The sequence below is a fragment of the Hemitrygon akajei genome, chromosome 16 (genome assembly GCF_048418815.1).
Source record: "Hemitrygon akajei chromosome 16, sHemAka1.3, whole genome shotgun sequence".
NCBI classification, from domain to species: Eukaryota; Metazoa; Chordata; class Chondrichthyes; order Myliobatiformes; family Dasyatidae; genus Hemitrygon; species Hemitrygon akajei.
Window position 1 is genome coordinate 35,123,864 of NC_133139.1, and position 17,912 is coordinate 35,141,775.

Here is a 17,912-nt window from a genome sequence, read left to right on the forward strand (position 1 = left end):
ACTCCATCTGCCGTTTGTCAGCCCATTTTTCCAGCTGGTCCAAATCCCCCTGCAAGCTTTGAAAACCTTCTTCACTGTCCACTACACCTCCAATCTTTGTATCATCAGCAAATTTGCTGATCCAATTATCACATTTCTCAAGTCTTTTCTGCTAACATGCCTGTTTTGCTGCCGCTGCTACAGTGCGATTGAAAATCTCTGGAGAGGAAGGCCCCGAATCCTCGGCTTTGCCTGTTGCTTGGTGGCCGGGGCCGGGGTCAAAGCGCTCGGCAGAGATGGTGCTCGGTGCTCGGTGTCGGAGGGCTGGTCGGAGGCTCGAAGTTTTCAAACGGACTCAGAGTTGGCTGTGGTCGGGTGCTTCCAGAGGCTGCATCGGGAAGTTTTGCCGCGTTGAAGGTTCATGGCAGGAAGAGTTTTTCTTCCTTCTGCCGTCTGCATGAAATGATGGGCTATTGGGGACTTTGAGACTTTTTTTTTACCGTGCCCATGGTCTGATCTTATCAAATTACGGTATTGCTTTGCACTGTTGTAACTGTATGCTATAATTATGTGGTTTTTCTCAATTAGTCTTGGTCTGTCTTGTGTTTCTGTGATATCATATTGGAGGAACATTGTATCATTTCTTAATGCATGCATTACTAAATGACAATAAATGAGGACTGAGTGTCCTCATAATCTAATCAAATCTAATCTAACTGCTGCAACTTTCAGTAGAAACACAAATTACACGTGTAAATTGGTTTCCCCCAAACTTTTTCAAGGAAAATTCCAAGAAGTTGAAACAATGTAGAAACAAGACTTTTAATTCCCAACTCACATAGATCTAATAACGCACACTGAACTTATCGGGTCCAGGTACAGTAGCAGATCTTTAAATAAAGGATTCCTTCCAAACAAATAATGTGATTCACTTGATTACATCCACTGCAAATCACACCTAAAGTCTTTGTAGTGATGGAAATGATCATACGTATGTTGAATGTAAGTTCAGTAAAGAGGCTTCAGAAGTTGTAAGTTTTACTTTGGCCAAGAGAATACTTAAGGTCAGCTAAATGAAGTATACAAAGTTCTGAAGCAACTGGTAGTCCAGGAAAATTAAACTCCATTGTGAAATATAAACAAAGTAATAGATTTTGAACTGAGGACAAAGGATTAAAAAGTCTTAATCAAAAGGGTAAACAGAACATGTTGAAATTATTGAGCAGGTCAAGCAAAACTACAGAGGAGCAAAATAGAGGTTCATGACACTTCAGCAGAATTGGAAATGTTAAGGAATAAAATGGGTTCTAAGAAGTTGGAAAAGAATGTTTTGAGATGGACAGTGGTTTAATTGGGTGGTGTGGTGAAGATACAACTCTACCAAAGGAGGTGTAAAGCACTCCTACTAGCCTGCTGGTCACCCTCAGGAAATGGCTTAGACCCCCGATCAGGGTCACGTGAAGCCATGGGAGCAGGTGGTGGATGGTCATATGAGCAGCTGGTGCACATCACAAGTTCCGGTAATGTGACCACCGACGTCAGGCAGACAATCTCTGAAGAATATTGATAATGGCTGGGGTCGCTTCCCTTGTAAAGACACTGCCCAGAAGAAGGCACTGGCAAACCACCCTGGCGGAAAATCTGCCAAGAACAATCATGGTTATGGAACATGACGGCCCACATTATAGACACAGCACATCACACACGATGATGATGAGTGGCTTAATACAAAAGTAGGTAATGGTCACAAGGTGCGCTGGCAATGTTGGCACCCAAGTGGCGAGGAAATACAGACTCCAATGTAGAGATTGTGACCAGAGCTTATTCATAACAATTCCAATAGAACATCAGCAGCTCGGCCAAGTGGTACGTAACACGTAACTCATCTAGGACCCCACAATCAGCATTAATCAGATATTCACTTAAATAATACAAGTAACATGGAATCCCCAAGCCTATCAAAAAAACTTAACAAGTTTAAACGGAAAGCACCAAGAGACCACGTTACAAAGAGAGATTCGCTCGAGAAAAGTACAAGCAAATCTAAATGATTTTCAACTCTTGTTAAACTCCATTATAGCGCAGTGCAGAGTTGAACCTAAATGAGAAGAAGGCACGAGGGTGAGTCTTTCTGTCCAGTCCTCGCTGGGAGAGGATGGCCCCAGCACCCATGTGTCCACCTCTACCACGAAAGGTCTGATGGTGTTCCGATGAAAGAGAATGAGAGTGGTGGTGAAACATCTCTTGAGCTCTTTGAAAGTGCAGTCTGCGGCAGCAGACCAGGTTATCCGTGAGGTAGGTGATTTGGTGATGGAGGTGAGAGGAGCAGTGATTTGGCTGTAATTCCTGATGAAACGACAGTAGAAGCTGGAGAAGCCCAAGAAGTGCGGTAGCAGTTTGAGGGGGCATGGTCAGACTTATTCAAAGATGGCGTGCACTTTCTCCGGGTCCATGTTTATGTCTTGAGGTGATAGGATGTAACCCAGGAAGAAAATGACTGGAGTGTGGAACTGCCATTTTTCCAACTTGCATTCTAGCTGGTTCGTGAGGAGATGCTGAAGGTCTGAACGGACCTGTCCTCGGAGAAGGTGAAAATGTCATTGACCAAGATGAACACATACCTGTGTAGCATGTCCAGGAGGGTCTCAGATCACCTGGTGGGTGCAGATCAGCGTGCAAGCACTCCGGGTACCACAGAGTTTTTTGAATATGCTATCCTTCGAAGGGAGAGCCTGGCATTTCTTAATGGTGATTCTGTGGAGCCAACGGTAGTCGATAGAGTGACAAAGAGCTTTAACTTTTAGAGAAAGAAGAATCCTGCACCAACCGGCCACTGGGATGGACGAATGAAGCCATGAAGTAGTGCTTCAGTGAAGTAGTCATTTGTGGCTTGGATCTCAGGAGGTGAGAGGGAGAGCAGACAACCTTGGGGAGGAGTGGTGCCCAGGAGGAGGTCAATCACCCAGTTGTGTGATCTGTGAGGTGGCAGGGTGCTGGCTTCACTCCTATTGAAGGCATCGGCTAAGTCGAGGTATTCTTGTGGGAGTCTGGTGAGGTCATAGGTTTCCTCTGTCTTCGTGGATTTATGGGGTGAATCCAACTGAGTTTGCAGCTAGGAGGGGGTCCCCTAACTCAGCAGTGAACCAGATCAACAGGCGAAGTGAGGGTTGTGAATGGAGAGCAAGGGGGTAACCCAAGATGAGAGGAGTGTTGGTTGAGTCGATAAGGAGGAATTGGGTAGACTCGTGGTGCTCTCCAATGCACATGTACGCAGGTCATGTGTGCGCAAACTGACCATGTCAGGGCCAGAGGGGCATCCGTCAATGGCCATGAAGCAGAGGGTTGAGAGATAGGCTTGGTAGGGAGTCCAGGCTGCACATACAGAGTCCAGTCCAGAATGTTGCCACCAGGGCCTCCTGTGTACGTAGAGCTGTCGGGTGGGTGGAGGACAGAAAGAGTGAGTTGGGCCAAGGTACTGGAACGAGAGTGCAGGGTGAAGACCCCTAGCTCTAGTTGGTGGTGCTATTTTCCTGGATGGAGTGGGCATTTGAAGAGCGGGTGATTGGCAGTTCCACCATAAGCACACAAGTTGTTTCTCCAACAATGCTCACGCTCTCGAGGGGTTAACGGCGCTCTCCCTTCTTGTGTGAGCTCTGGAGGCATTGATGCATTGATCTCTGCAACCTGAAATGGTTCTGGGATCAGAAGTGAGGCTCTGGCTGATGAACTGGAAGTTTGTTCCTTACACGCACACCCATTTGGAGGGCCAGAGTGATGAGGCTTTCATTTTATTGGGCCATCAGGGCTAGCTTAGCCATTCCATCATGGCTGATTTATTATCCCTCTCGACACCATTCTTCTACCTTCTCCACGTAACTTCTGACACCCTGATTAGTCAAGGACCTATCAACCTCTGTCTTATTTATAACCAATGATTTGGCCTGTACATCTCTTTGTGGCAATGAATTCCACAGATTTACCACTCTCTGGCTGAAGATTTTTTCCCTCATCTCTGTTCTAAATGGATGTCCCTCTATCCTGAGGCTGTGCCCTCTGGACCTAGACTCCCCCTCTATAGGAATCCTCCTCTCCACATTAATTCAATCTTAACTTTCAGTATTCAATACATTTCAATGAGATCCCCCCCTCCCCCTATTCTTCACAACCCCAATGAGTACAGGCCCAAAACCATCAACTCCTCATTTATTAACCCTTCATTTCCAGAGATCATTTTTGTGAACCTCCTCTGGACCCTTTCAAATGCTAGAGTGTTGTTATAAATTACTATGATTGCTCATTGCTAATTTAGATACAGACATAACATGAAGATTTTTACTCCTCGTGTATGTGAAGAATGTAAGAAATAAAGTCAATTTGATTCAAAGATAAGGAGCCCCAAACTGCTCACCATACTCCAATGGCAGTCTGGCCAGTGACTTGTAATGCTAGGGCTTTATATCTTTGCTTTTGTATTCTAATCCTCTCAAAATTAATGCGAACATTGCATTTGCCTTCCTTACCACTGACTCAATATACAAATTAACATTTGGGGAATCCTCCACGAGAATTCCCAAGTCCCTTTGCACCTCTTGAATTTTCTTCCCATTTAGAAAATAGTGCACAACTTTATTCTTTCTACCAAAGTGCATAACCAAGCACTTCCCTACACCATAATCCATCTACCCTTCTTTGCCTGTTATCCCAATCTGTCTAAAACTACCTCCAAATATCTTTGTATCATTTGCAAACTCAACCACAAAGCCATCAATTCTGTCACCCAAATCAATGCCATATAACGGTGAAAAGAAGCGGTCCCAACACCAGCTCCTGTGGAACACCACCAGTCTTTGGCAGCCAACTAGAAAAGATTTCCTTTATTCCCACTCTTGCCTTCTGTCAGTCAGCCAATCTTCTACCCATGCTAGAATCTTTTCTGTAATACCATGGGCTCTTACCTTGTCAAACAGCCTGATATATGGCACCTTGTCAAAGGACTTCTGAAAATCCAAGTAAACAACATTCACTAACTCTCTTTTGTCTATCTGGCCAGTTACTTCCTGAAAGAATTCCAACAGATTTCTCAGGCAAGATTTCCCCTTAAGGAAGCCAAGTTGGCTTTAGCCTATTTTGTCATGTGCCTCCAAGTACTCCGAAACTTCATCCTTAATAATAGACTCCAACATCTTTCCAACCACCAAACTCAGGCTAACTAGTCTATAATTTCCTTTCTTCTGCCTCCCTCCCTTCTTAAACAGTGGAATGAAATAAGCAATTTTCCAGTCCTCCGGAAAGATACAGAATCTAGTGAATCTTCAAAGATCATTACTAACGCCTCTACAATCTCTATAGTTACCTCCTTCTGAACACTGAAGCGGAAACCATCTGGTCTAGGTGACTTATCAACCTTCAGACTTTTCAGCTTCTCAAGCACCCTCTCCCTAGGAATAGCAATGACACTCACTTCTGCCCCCTGACATTTTGCTAGTGTCTTCCAAAGTGAAGACTGACACAAAATACTTAAGTTTATCTGCCTTTCGAGTTTGGTGGGCATTTGCCGGGTAGACAGCTCGTCTTTCAAACAGTGCAAGAGGCTGTGATGGTAATGGACCAGCAGTGCTTCCACATTCAAGCGGCACTCCGCCACAGCAGTTTTGACCCAAATGGAGAGCAGCGGAGATGATTGAGCGGTGAGCAATAACTTCCATCGCCAGCTGGTGGCATAGTGACATCAGCGCAAAGGCTCCCGAGTTTGAATCCAGCCGGCTCCCTCCCTTGCACACTTTCTATCCGTGCTGGGTTGAGCGTCGAGCTAGCAACTCGACCTCGTAAAAATAAGAAAGCCTGCTAAAAAAAAATGCCGTCATGACAGCGTCCCGATGAGTCCACTCGGAGTTAAGGGCCTTCTTCTTCTAAAAACTAACTTTCATAATTAATTGCAAAATAACAAGCCACAAGGAGCCACAAAACAGGAGAGAACTGATAGTCAACACAAGGCGACAAGGTAACAGAAGGCTAGGAGTAACTGGTTGAGGCTGGTTGGTTTAATGGGTAAACGCGTTTAAAAGGGGTGCAGACGATGAATTGGAAACGAGTGGCAAGTAACTCCTGATAGCTGGTTGGACTGGGGTGGGCCTGGCCCAAGGTTCATAGGACACAGCCAGGTCCTTCATGTAAACTATGGCTTAGATACCAAGGAAGGCACCTCCCATCTACCCCCATCAAACATGCTGGTTCAAGTACAATATAGATTGAATACCAGCCACATTTTAGTATCAGAGGCAGATTTCAATCGTCCCTACTGTTCAAATTCTATTCAAATAGCTCTTTTGGTGAAAAGTCTAAAATGACAAGCTAAACATTTCTTCACTCACTTATTCTCAGATGGTGAAGGTTTGTTACAGCAATACACATTATAATTAAATAACAAGAGTTAATGGCAGAAATACCATTCAGAAGGTAGGTTGCAGCATTCTTATTTTAACCAGAAACTTGTGGTTCTTCAATCGATTTCCTCCCTGTTGAGTTTAAGAACATAACACATGCAGGTGTGACCACCTCCATTGCTTTGTCTGAGTTTAGTCACCCAATTCAGTTTAGTGCAAAATTAATACTTCTTCTTTCATAAGCAAGGTGCCATGGGCACCAAAAATGAGAAATAAAACAGAAAATGCTAAAAATATCTTGAGCTTAGATAGTATCGATTGAGAAAGAAACAGATTTGTGACTGTCGAGTCCAATAAAAACAATCAATCTGAAATATTTCCTCTGATGTTCAGATGCTTGAATATTTCTGACCTGCTGAGTATTTCCAGTATGTTAAACTTTAATTCATTCTTTGCAGTTTTTTAACCATCTGGGTTTACCCAAGTTTGTCCAAAAATTGGTTTACTTTCAATTATTTGGCTCATTTTAGTCTCTTAGAGAAAATATCGGAGTAGAAATTTACCTTGAAGTGTAAAAAGATCAAAGCTGGATTGACATCGCATCTCACTGTCTGCTTTTAGCTTGTATTAACACTTGAAATGAAAGTGTTTTTATTATCAGCTGCTTGGATCTGTTCTTCTGTAGTATAAGCTTTCAACTAGAATCTCAGCACAGTTTGTACGCATCTCGACATCAAGGCCCCATAAAAGCAGGGAGAAGTTGGGCTAACAGAAATGCAGTGGTAACACTGCAAGTGCTCTTTGCCTCTGCAAGATGTTCTGAGACAGGAGATCTAATTGTTGGGTGTGCATGTTGTTATTGAAGCTTCAAAGGTTTCCTTCTAGATTGGTGGAGACATAAGAGACTGCATGTGCTGTAAACTGGAGCAAAGAATTAACTGCTGGAAGAATTCAATGGGTCAAGCAGCGTCTGTGGAGGTGAAGAGATGCTCCACATTTCTGGTCTAGATCCTACATCTGGTGTCCTAACTAACAGAAATGGTAGGAAATTGAAATCAGGTTCCATTCACTGCCGTGTGGAGACAAATGCATTAGAGAGCCTACAGAACAGGATGCTGGAATGATCCCAATGTAGAGGGCACCTTGCAGTAAGGAGTCTATTTCTAGGGAAGGTCATCCCTTCCTGCTGCCTTGAGCCTGCAAAGAGGAGCAGTGGTGGGAAGAGGTAGTGGTTTCACCAGAACAGCTTCAAACAGGTCATTAGTGGTCCTGTCCTTCTCTGCTGCTGCAGCCCAGTCAGTCTTGAAGCAAGAGTTGTCTCCATTGAAATAGGTGACATAGCTGCCAACAAACAGGAGCTCACCTTTCCCCTTTTCAGCCAGTGTGCTGCGATCGGCAATGGGAGTCTTGGTTTTGCTGGGTTTACCCTGGTCATAACAATGAGGTGAAGGCAGCAGAGGGGATCAGAACTCCCTGTAGAACTGGTTTGGATGGAGCTAAAATGCAGCAAAGGGCAGAAAACACCACTGCAAGTAAGCTCTAGCAATCACTCTGGAAGTCAGTTGTTTCTAAAATTTCTAAAGCACTTCAAATTAATTTACAACCTAACAAATTAACTGTGCTTTTTGGAATAATTCCTCAAAATATCCATGGTATTTCTTTGTCCGACCAACATGTTAGTACGTTTGTTACATTGATAGCTAGGAGGGCCATTCTGTTGAAGTGGAAGGACACATCGGCTCCCATTCTGTCACAATGGTTCTCTCAAGTGATGCTATGTCTTAGTTTGGAGAAAATTAGAAGTCGAACCTTTGAACCTATGTTTGATTTTGAGAAAAGATGGGGTTCATTTGCTCGTTACTACCACTTCAGTTAATTGATAGATTTCCTCCACGATCTAATTGTAAATTTGGGTACATTTTTTTTGCTGGCGGTTTGATGTTTATCTTTAGAAGCTTTTTGTAAGACGCATGGCTCCGCGGTTGAACACCTAATGGGTTCTTCTCCTCACTTTTCTTCGCTTTTTTTTCTTTTTTTTGGTCACCAAAATTTTTCAATCTTTAAAGCAATGTTTATTTTTCCTTGAGACATTGTAAGTGTTACCTACTTCGATGTACTCCTGTTAATTTTGGATAATAATAATAAAAAGATTTGCAAAGAAAAGAAAGAAAGCAATCAGTGTTAGTCCAGACCAACAGGAAAGCCTGCAGACAAGCAATGCTGTATGAACGGGAAACATTAGATTCTGATAAATAGTTCAAACAAACGCAAGCTATTAGTTATTTATTTAGAAATTACACCCATGTGACCATGCGATCTCAGAGAGAGTGCCCAAATCCCTCACAGTGTTGGAACTGGCACTGTAATCATACTACACTAACTGCTATGTATGCTACTGTGCCACTCCCTACCGAGAGAGAATGACTCCTGGAGTACAATTGAACAATATATTGTGAATTGAAAAGGGAACAGATTATTTTAAATCTAGAATTGAATTATAAAAACAAAGTAATTATCAGTTTCATACTACAGAATCCCCTTGGATCAAGGGCAAACGTGTAATGGAATTTCATATTGTTAGACAGCAATGCTGCTAATTGAAATATAACCCTAAGTTAAAACCAATCATAAATTTAGTTACCGCAAATTGAGGACGCAGATTAAGAGGTACAGTAGTAAAAAAACAACATACACGTGTAAATACAAACAAAAAAAAATCTAGCCCTGTATCTCCTTCACCAATCAGCTTCCCAGCTCTTTACTTCACCCTTTCCCATCCTCCCAGTTCACCCATCCCTTTGTGTTTCTTCCTCCCCTCCCCTCCCCTCACCTTCTGACTCTGACACCTCATCTTTTTTTCCAGTCCTGATGAAGGGTCTCGGCCCAAAATGTCAACAATATTCTTTTCCATAGATGCTGCCTGGCCTGCTGAGTTCCTCCAGCATTTTGTGTGTGTTAGACATTTAAATAAAAGTGTATTTTTTTAGTTTGCAATAAATTCCCTTTAGGAATAAAAACCCTACAGAACAAGTGGTCCAGCTCTTATGACTAGAGAGCTTTTTAATTAGAATAAAGGCACACAATATGGACAAAAGTTGCAGATTGGCCAATTTTTGAAAAATAAGGAAGGAAAGATGGCACTAAACGGCAACTCCTTCGCTTGCATCTTTGGAAACTGCTCTATTTCTATCGTTGAGATCTCTTTTTTTTCCTTTTCAAGGTTCTTTTGAAGACTCTGACCCGGAATCTGGACATCGGTTCTTTGCAGGAATGCGACCCACTCTCAGGGCCTCACGACCGGCCTCTCTTTGATATCCCAATGATGCGGACTGGAAGATCAGGGTTCCGGATTTTTGTGGCTCTGGAGATGGGCCGAGTCAAGGCCAGTGCCCCTGACTGAGGCGTCGCGGGAGAACACGGAACATCAGGAGCAGCAGGTTAGGTGCTAGCTGTGTGTCCAGAGACCTGAACCTTTCTGGGGCTGACTCTCTGGGCACAGAGCTCAGAAAAAGTGATGCAACAGACTTTTAACATAATAAATCTGTGAGTTGTCTGTTATGTTTCCCCTCTCGCTGTGAAACTCGCTTTTTCCCTTATTAGGGAGAGAGAGAGACTGCTGTATGTCGAATTACCGGGTGAACGAGTAGTCTTTGGGGTACTGCAAGTCTGTGTCTTTATTGATGCTTTGCTGCACGCTTGAGTGCTCAGTGGAGGGTGCCGATGTTTTTTTGCTGGTGGGTGTGGGGGGGTGATTGTTGCCTTGCTTGTGCATGGGAGGGGGGATCTGGGGGGGGCTTTGGGGTTCTAACATTTTACTGTCATTCATTCGTTGTGGCACCCCTGTTTTTGTGGATGTTTGCAAAGAAAAAGAATTTCAGTATGTATGTTGTATACATTTCTCTGACATTAAGTGTACCTATTAAAATGATGAAATATGACATGAGAGTAAATTAAATATACACTAATTGTAAGAACTAATACAAATATGCAAAGAGGGACTGGTAAAAGTAAACTTCTCCATTTTTGAAAGATTTAGGGATAAATTATAATGGAGAATAGGGAAATGGCAGAAATACTAATCTCTTTTGAGTTTGTCTTTCACAGAAGAGAAACAAGAACATGCTGGATATCGTGGAGAACTCCAAATCCAATGAAAGAGAGAGAGAGAGAGGAGCATGGAATACCAAAGGGGGGAAAGCTGAAAAATCCGCATATAGCTAAAACAAAAACAGAAGATGCTGGGAATGCCCAGTACATCAGGCCAATCTGTGGGAAGAGACAGAGTCAGTGTTTCAGTGGAAGATCCTTCATCAGAAAGGAAAAGGAGGCAAAGTATGTTTGTAGAGCTGCAGAGAGATGGGCGTGGGGATATGTCTCTGATAGGGTTAAACTAGGACGACTATCGGGTTAATCTATAAACAAGTTTACAAGACCATAAGATATAGGAGTAGAATAAGGCCATTTGGCCCATCCAGTCTGCCCTGCCATTTCATCATGGCTGATACATTTTCCTCTCAGCCCCAATCTCCTGCCTTCTCCCCGTATCCCTTCAGTCAGTGAGTGAATAGGAGCACTTGGTGAGACAATAGACTAAAGTACCAGGAGTTCAGGATGACCTCATGTGTATTTAGTTTCTTCAGTAAGGAGCAGACACATTGTGAGCATCGATGCAGTGGTCTAGACAGGAAGGAGCTTCATCTGGAAGGATTGTTTGAGTGCCAGGTTGGAGGGAAGAGATACTATAAGGGAATGGGTGTTGCATGGGAAAGATGCTGTGAGCCGGGAAATGCTTAGCGTAGATGGAAGAGTGAACCAGGGAGCCGCGAAGGGAAAGGTTCTTTTTGAACGCTGATACACAAGGGGAAAGGGTACAGTCTGATCGGTGGTGGGACTTCACTGAAGATGTCAGAAATTGTAAATATGATCCATTGAATGCAGAGGCCGCTGGGATGGAGAGTACGGACCAAGATAACTCTATCCTTCCTTTGTCCAGGAGTAGACGGGGTGAGAGCAGTGGTGTGGAAAAAAAAAGAAATCGTTGAGATACGGCCATCCCTCTGTTCTTCTATAGTAGAGGAAGCCATGGCTCAGAAAGAAGAAAGGATTCTCAGAGAAACCTGTGTGGATGTTCTCTTCAATGGAAAAACAGGAAAAATGGAATGGAGTCCTTACAGGAGGTAGGTGGGAGAAAGTATCATCAAGATGGCCATGGAAGTTTGTGAGAACTATGGGAGTCCGAGAATCTGAATCAAGTTTATTATCACTGAATTATGTGATGTCAGGTTTGTTGTATTGTGGCAGCAGTATGGTGCAAGGACATGAAATTACTATAAAAGTTAGAAAAACAGAGAGTTTGTGCAAAAATAAAAAAAGGAATAACAAGGTAAAGAATTCATGGACCATTTAGAAATCTGATGGCTTAGGAGAGGCTATTTCTGAATTGTTGAGTATCAGTCTTTAGGCTCCTGTACCACTTCCCTGATGATGGCAATGAGAAGACAGCATGTCCCAGATGATTAAGGAATTTAATGATGGATGCTACCTTCCTGAGGCACCTCTTGAAGATGTCCTGAAAGGTGAGGCTGGAAATTGTGCCCATGATGAAGCACTATAACAAATGAATTGGTCATACCCTTTCAGAATTCCATGGATTCCAAAATGTCCATGGATTGGAAGAGAGTGAACAAGAAAGAAAGGAGAAATGGGAACAGAGTTAACAGAGAAATGGGAGCAAGTTAAGCTGGCATCAGTTCAGACTGCTATGTGGAAGCTTCTATGGGATATCTATCCATTTCCTATTCATTCTCCTTTTTTTAAGATTAAACTGATGTTTACCTCAAATTGAATGGATCCCAGAAGAGTTTATTTCATGAGCTCCCATCTTCATTCACATTGGTCCTATTACCTAATATTTTAATAACTAACAAACAACGGAGTTTACACAAAAATGAAAGAAGGCCATCTGCATTGTTCCCCACCCCCCAATAATTTTTTTTGGACTGCCTGTCTGTCCAGAAAATTAACTCTTTAATTTCTGGAGTTCTTTGGGACTGTGGTGGACCTGCAACCCCCAAAACCAACTCTATTAAATTGAATTGACCAACCTGGGCCCTGCACACCACTACTGGTATCAATTTGAAATTGCTGATAAATTTGCACACACTCTTGTCCCCTCTGCAGTGGCTGGAAGTCACTAAATGCCAGTTCCACTCCATTTTACTTGAGTTCTGCAGTTCTTTACTGCAGTTATTTCCCTGAAAATGTTGCTTCTGTAGAGAAGCTATTTGTCACACCACAAGTTCAGCACACTGGGTCAACACTCCACCGCAGACAGCCCATTTGTTGTCAGTCATTCTGCAAGCACCAAGGTGACTTGCCAGCCATTAATTAGCCACATGCAATCTTCCAAATGCAGTTTTTCCACAAATGACCATGAACATTGCAATGACAGACTAGTTTTCTGAGTCCTTGTGGTGAACTACATATACCTGTCTGGACTGCTCCTGTGGCTCCTCCCACACACCCCTGTATAAAGGCGATTGAGGCCTGAGCCCGGCCTCATTCTCCAGGATGTAGTGTTGTTCATTCTTCCAGTCAATAAAAGCCGATATCTCGCTTCTTACGTCTCAGAGTGAGTTATTGATGGTGCATCAGTCCTGTTCTAATATTTCTTAATGGCTGAAATACTTGTATTGGCTTTATCCAGCTGACAAAATGGCCAAACTGAAAATAGCCCATATCTGCTGAACTGGACATTTTCAAACCCTGAAATGATTTTCGTCTTACTAAAAATACAAGTTAAAAATGCCGATTCATTAAGTTATAGGCAATTATACTTCAGCAGTTCACCAACATTTACAAGCTGCCAGTGAGTTGGATACCAAACAAGGCTAAACATCTCAAGTTACAAACAATCTCCAAAAATCTGCTCGAATAATTCAGCAGGTCAGGCAGCAACCGTGGAGGGTGAGGGGCAGGGAAGGAAGTGGCAACGCATTAGGTCGAAACCCAGAAACAGGACTTAAACAGCAACAATTCCTTTCCTCTTCGACCAGCTGAGTTCCACCAGTAAACCATCTGTTGCTCCGGAGTTCGGCACCTGCGCTCTGGTGTCTCCATTTTAAATTGTCCGATTTAAGTGCAATACTCTAGACACAGGAGGATTACAATATTCGCCTCTATCACCTTTCCCGAAATTTTAAAACTGTTTTACTGATAACTTTCTCGGGTCTTCCCCTCTATGAATTCTTCATAAATCGATGCTTAGCACTCTATAACAACATCTTTCAAATTTACATCAGTGCCATTTTGACACTCTTAGCTCGCAATTTATTTTACGTTTCGAAGTAACTCTCATTTCAAAGAGTTGGGCCCCTCCCCCATTTGCCAGTCGACCACACAATAGAAAGAACTGAAATCCTTATTACAGCAGCTTCAGCAAAGACAAGCTTACAAAAAGTCTGTTTCTGTTATTAATCTTAAAGCAATCTTCTTTTAATCAGCTAATCGGAAAACACAAGAGATTACCATCAACAAGGCTCAATGTGTGAACTTACCTCAGGCGGCTTTTTTTTGGGAGAACCAACGATTAGAAAGTCAGCACTGAAAACTGCTGGCATTCCGAGGAAGCATTTCGCCACTTATTTTGTGCTGTATCACTCTTGAGCAACAGCCAGCAGGGCAAATACTGTGCAGAATTTCTATCGTTTCATACCAACTCACATCAATGCCTTCTCTGAGGCACACAGCTAATTAGCATTTCCACACCACATTTACCCAAGAGGTATTCTTCCTATTGGTCGCTGATCAGCTAGATCACTTCTTCTGATCTGAGCTCCAGCAACGAAGGATATTTTTGAATTTATCACAGGAAAGCTAGCATACTTTGCATATAAACATTTGTCAGAGGCACTGACTCAGACAGATTGATCTGAGATTACTGCCTCCACCTAACTCAAGTTTACCAACATGACGCTTGCAAGGCAATGTCTTGTCTTGTCCACACTGCACCAACCGCCGCCGCTGGGCTACAGTGTTTCAATGACCACACTAGGTTTAAGTTCCTTGCATTCCCAGAAAACTGTTAGTCTGATATAAATTCCCCGTGTGTGTAAGAAATTTGAGTTTACCAGCAATATTCCCTGTGAACCCATTTCCTCTGCAACGAACCACGCCCATCTATTCTATAATTAGCATTATCTTCCTGCCCCCTCTGAAATTTAGTCACCTCTGTCGTGCTTCTGAGAATAATGCATATCCTTGCACAATGCCCACCTGAGCAGGCTGCCGTCTTAACGTTGCAACTCCTATCATACTGCAACACTCTCTCACACTGCACTGATATCAGAACCTACAAATAGCAGCATGACATTTCATAAGGCATAGACATTTTTTTTAAGTTACTTGCAGGAACCAACAGGGATTTCCACTGGTGGGCTTAGTGGTAATGAAACAAGTCCGTCACTGAGTCAAAAATACTTGGATTTTTCAAGTAACATTTTGAACACTGTAGCTTGTTTCTCTCCTTCCCTTTCTTAGTTGGGAGTTGGCATTGGATGTAATGTACCTTTAGTCTATGGAGCTTTCTGCAATGGATATTTATCTTCTGTAGGCTGAATAGTTAATCTTGCAAAACTGTTCAACCGTGAGAAGCTCAACGGTTGATTCAGGAGCTATGAAAAGATGTTTAAAAACTTCCCTGTAGAGGAAATGGGGGCTGCAGCTAAACTGAACACAAACAAAAATGTTAATAAAACTGGTTTGAATCAAATTATCTGGATGATTTATTAATTCACTGATGTGAATTTCTTCCAGGAAACATCAGACAGTTCAAAGAACAATGGTTTTGCTATTAAAATATTTACACACCATTACAAACAACACATACATTGAGGGAGTGAAAAGCCCAAAATGTCCACTGTTAATTCAATTCCATAGAGGCTGCCTGACCTGCTGAGTTCCTCCAGCATTTTCTGTGTGTTGTCCTGTTGCAGTGAGCTTGACTCCTCAGTAGGAGTTTGTAAATCATCACATTTGCAATGAGTCACTTCTCAGTAATGAGGAAGCTAATAACCCCATGACGGTAGGTGGACCTGATTCTGAAATGCTGTGAGGGTTGATTAATATCTTTGTATAGATATCCCAATATTATTATGACTTACATGACAGAAAACCCTGGCAATTCTGGACAATGTTTCTCACCCTGGCTGAAGAGGAGCACTTTCGGTAATAGACTAGGACAACTGCCCTGCTCCAAAGAGCACTATATGAGGTCATTCTTACCCTCGGCCATTAGGCTCAATAATGAGTCAACCCACAGCTGGGGAAGTGATAACCCCCTCCTGTTAAAATATTTGGGGTAACTTATTTTTTATTCTTTCTTACTTCTCTTCTAATATTTGTATATCTGTGCACTTGTAATGCTACTGTGACACTGTAATTTCCTTTGGGATCAATGAAGTAGCTATCTATGTCAGAACATTACAAAACACCGGAGTTGACTAAAGCACATAGAGCACGGTAAGATGAACAGAAACCTGACAACGATCGACTGAGTCACAGTTATACATATATTTTACTTCATGGATGTTCATTCAAGAAGATATGAGGGTGTGAAAAAAAATTAGGAATTGATTACAAATTCTGTCAAAAAGCAACATTGTGTTTACGGAACAAATTTAAACAAAGGCATCATAAATGAGACTTGTAGGTTTGTCACTTGATTTGTTTCATACTATATTTAGGAAATTTATAAAGAGAACTGAGTCATAACACTACAAACTGTGAAAGTTTCTTCCAAATTTTACAAAAGCTTTATAATTACTTAAGTGAAATTGGTGCTGAAATTAACAGAATTCTGGCAATGCACATTATACCCACACTGATTCACAGCAGGGTTACTCCACAGAAGGGGCCATTTAGCTAAGAACAGTTGAGTTAGTGCTGCTCTCCAACACTTTCCAGCAGTACTGCAATGTTTTTCTTTTGAAGTACTTACTATTCCATCAAAGGATTCTCTTCAGTTGTCTACACCTCTTAGGATTGTAAATATTTCCATCAGATTCCCTTTCAGCCTTCTCTGTTCCAACTCCAACAACCCTAGCCTCTCCTGTCTAATAATGTAACTAAAATCCCTGATCCTAAGGTTTACACATCTTTCCTAACATGCTATTGTAACCAGAGAGGACATCATAGCTTGCTGCTTCTATTTACAAACCCATAATTCTGTTGATTTAAACAGCTTTCTTAATCTGCCCTGCCATTGTTAATGGTTCACACATACATGTAATAGTGCATTGTAATCCTTTTAAAATTGTACTTCCTGTACTAACTTTATCTATCCAATGTCCACTTTTCCACCATTCTGTCTTAGAGCAGGGGTTCCCAACCTTTTTCATGCTACCAGGTTGGGAAATCTTGTCTTAAAGCCCCTTACAATCCTCCTCATAATTTATTATACTTTAAAATTTTGCATCATCTGTACATTTGGAAATACTACCTTTTGCACTCAAAGTCATCCCTTATATTAAGACAAGTAGTGGTCCTAATATCAAACTGTGAAAAGCACCACTGTACGCTCCAATCTATCCCAAAAAAAAGTCACTATTACTGTTGGTTTCTCACCCCTAGTGAAAATTCTGCCCTTGCTGCTATTGCCCTTTCCATTTCATGGAGAGCCTTTTATCCAGAATTTTATCAAGATCCTTTTCAAAATCAAAATACACCTCAATCACATTTCTGTTATTGCAACAAGAAAACCCACTGAGTTAAATAAACTTGATTTCATAAATCCACGCTAAATTTCAGCAATGAATCCAGAACTGTCAGAATGATTGCCAATTCTGTTACTGATTATTTTTGAAATGTTCATCTCCATCTAGATTAAATTGACTCAATCTTGTTTTGGAGAAGGGCATAATATTTGTAATCTGAATCCTCATTAACTTTTGAGAGATGAAGACCAATACCTCAATTTTCACCCATAACCCTCAATAAACTAGAATGCTGCCTGTCTGGACTATTTAAATACAGTTTACCTTTCTCTTTATCTATTTCTTCTTTTGCTGAGACTCCTGAAATGGCACATTTACTATTTCTTAATTTAAATAGATTCAGTCCTTGAAAGTTAAAAAAAACACAAATAAGAAATAAACATAAAGTGCTGAAAACACAAGGCCAGGGGGCAAACGTGAAAAGAGAAACAGAGTTAACTTTTCAGGTCAAAGACCACCCTTAACCTTTCTTCCACACCACATTTTTCCTGAAAATAAACACCCAGAAATTAGTACCTAATCCTGTCTCTCTTTTAGAACCATTCCTCCATAATTGTCATATCACACTCTCACGTGACCACAACCTTGTTGTTTTGCTTGCACTGGAAACACATCTTAAGAGTTCCTACACTTTTAGAGTAGGTAGTGACAGAGGCAGATTATTTCTTGCTCCGTACTTACTTCTCTATTCTTTCTGCATCACTTTCTCCCTTTCACTGGTACATCCTAGAGCACCATCCTCCTAACTTAATCCACCCCGTTCCCTCACTCTGACTTT

General features: G+C 41.9%; 1 protein-coding gene across 3 annotated transcripts in view; it reads right to left on the minus strand.

Annotated features, from left to right (window-relative positions):
- matk (megakaryocyte-associated tyrosine kinase) overlaps positions 1–15,355 on the minus strand; it is an 82,750-nt gene extending 67,395 nt beyond the window's left edge. The window contains exon 1 of one of the 3 annotated variants that reach the window (XM_073068694.1): positions 15,312–15,355. The gene's annotated coding sequence lies outside the window, so the exon portion shown is untranslated. Of the gene's footprint in view, positions 1–13,918; positions 14,189–15,311 lie in introns of those variants that run through there. The other 2 variants (XM_073068691.1, XM_073068695.1) reach the window with 2 other exon arrangements.
- Positions 15,356–17,912: the final 2,557 nt, after the last annotated feature.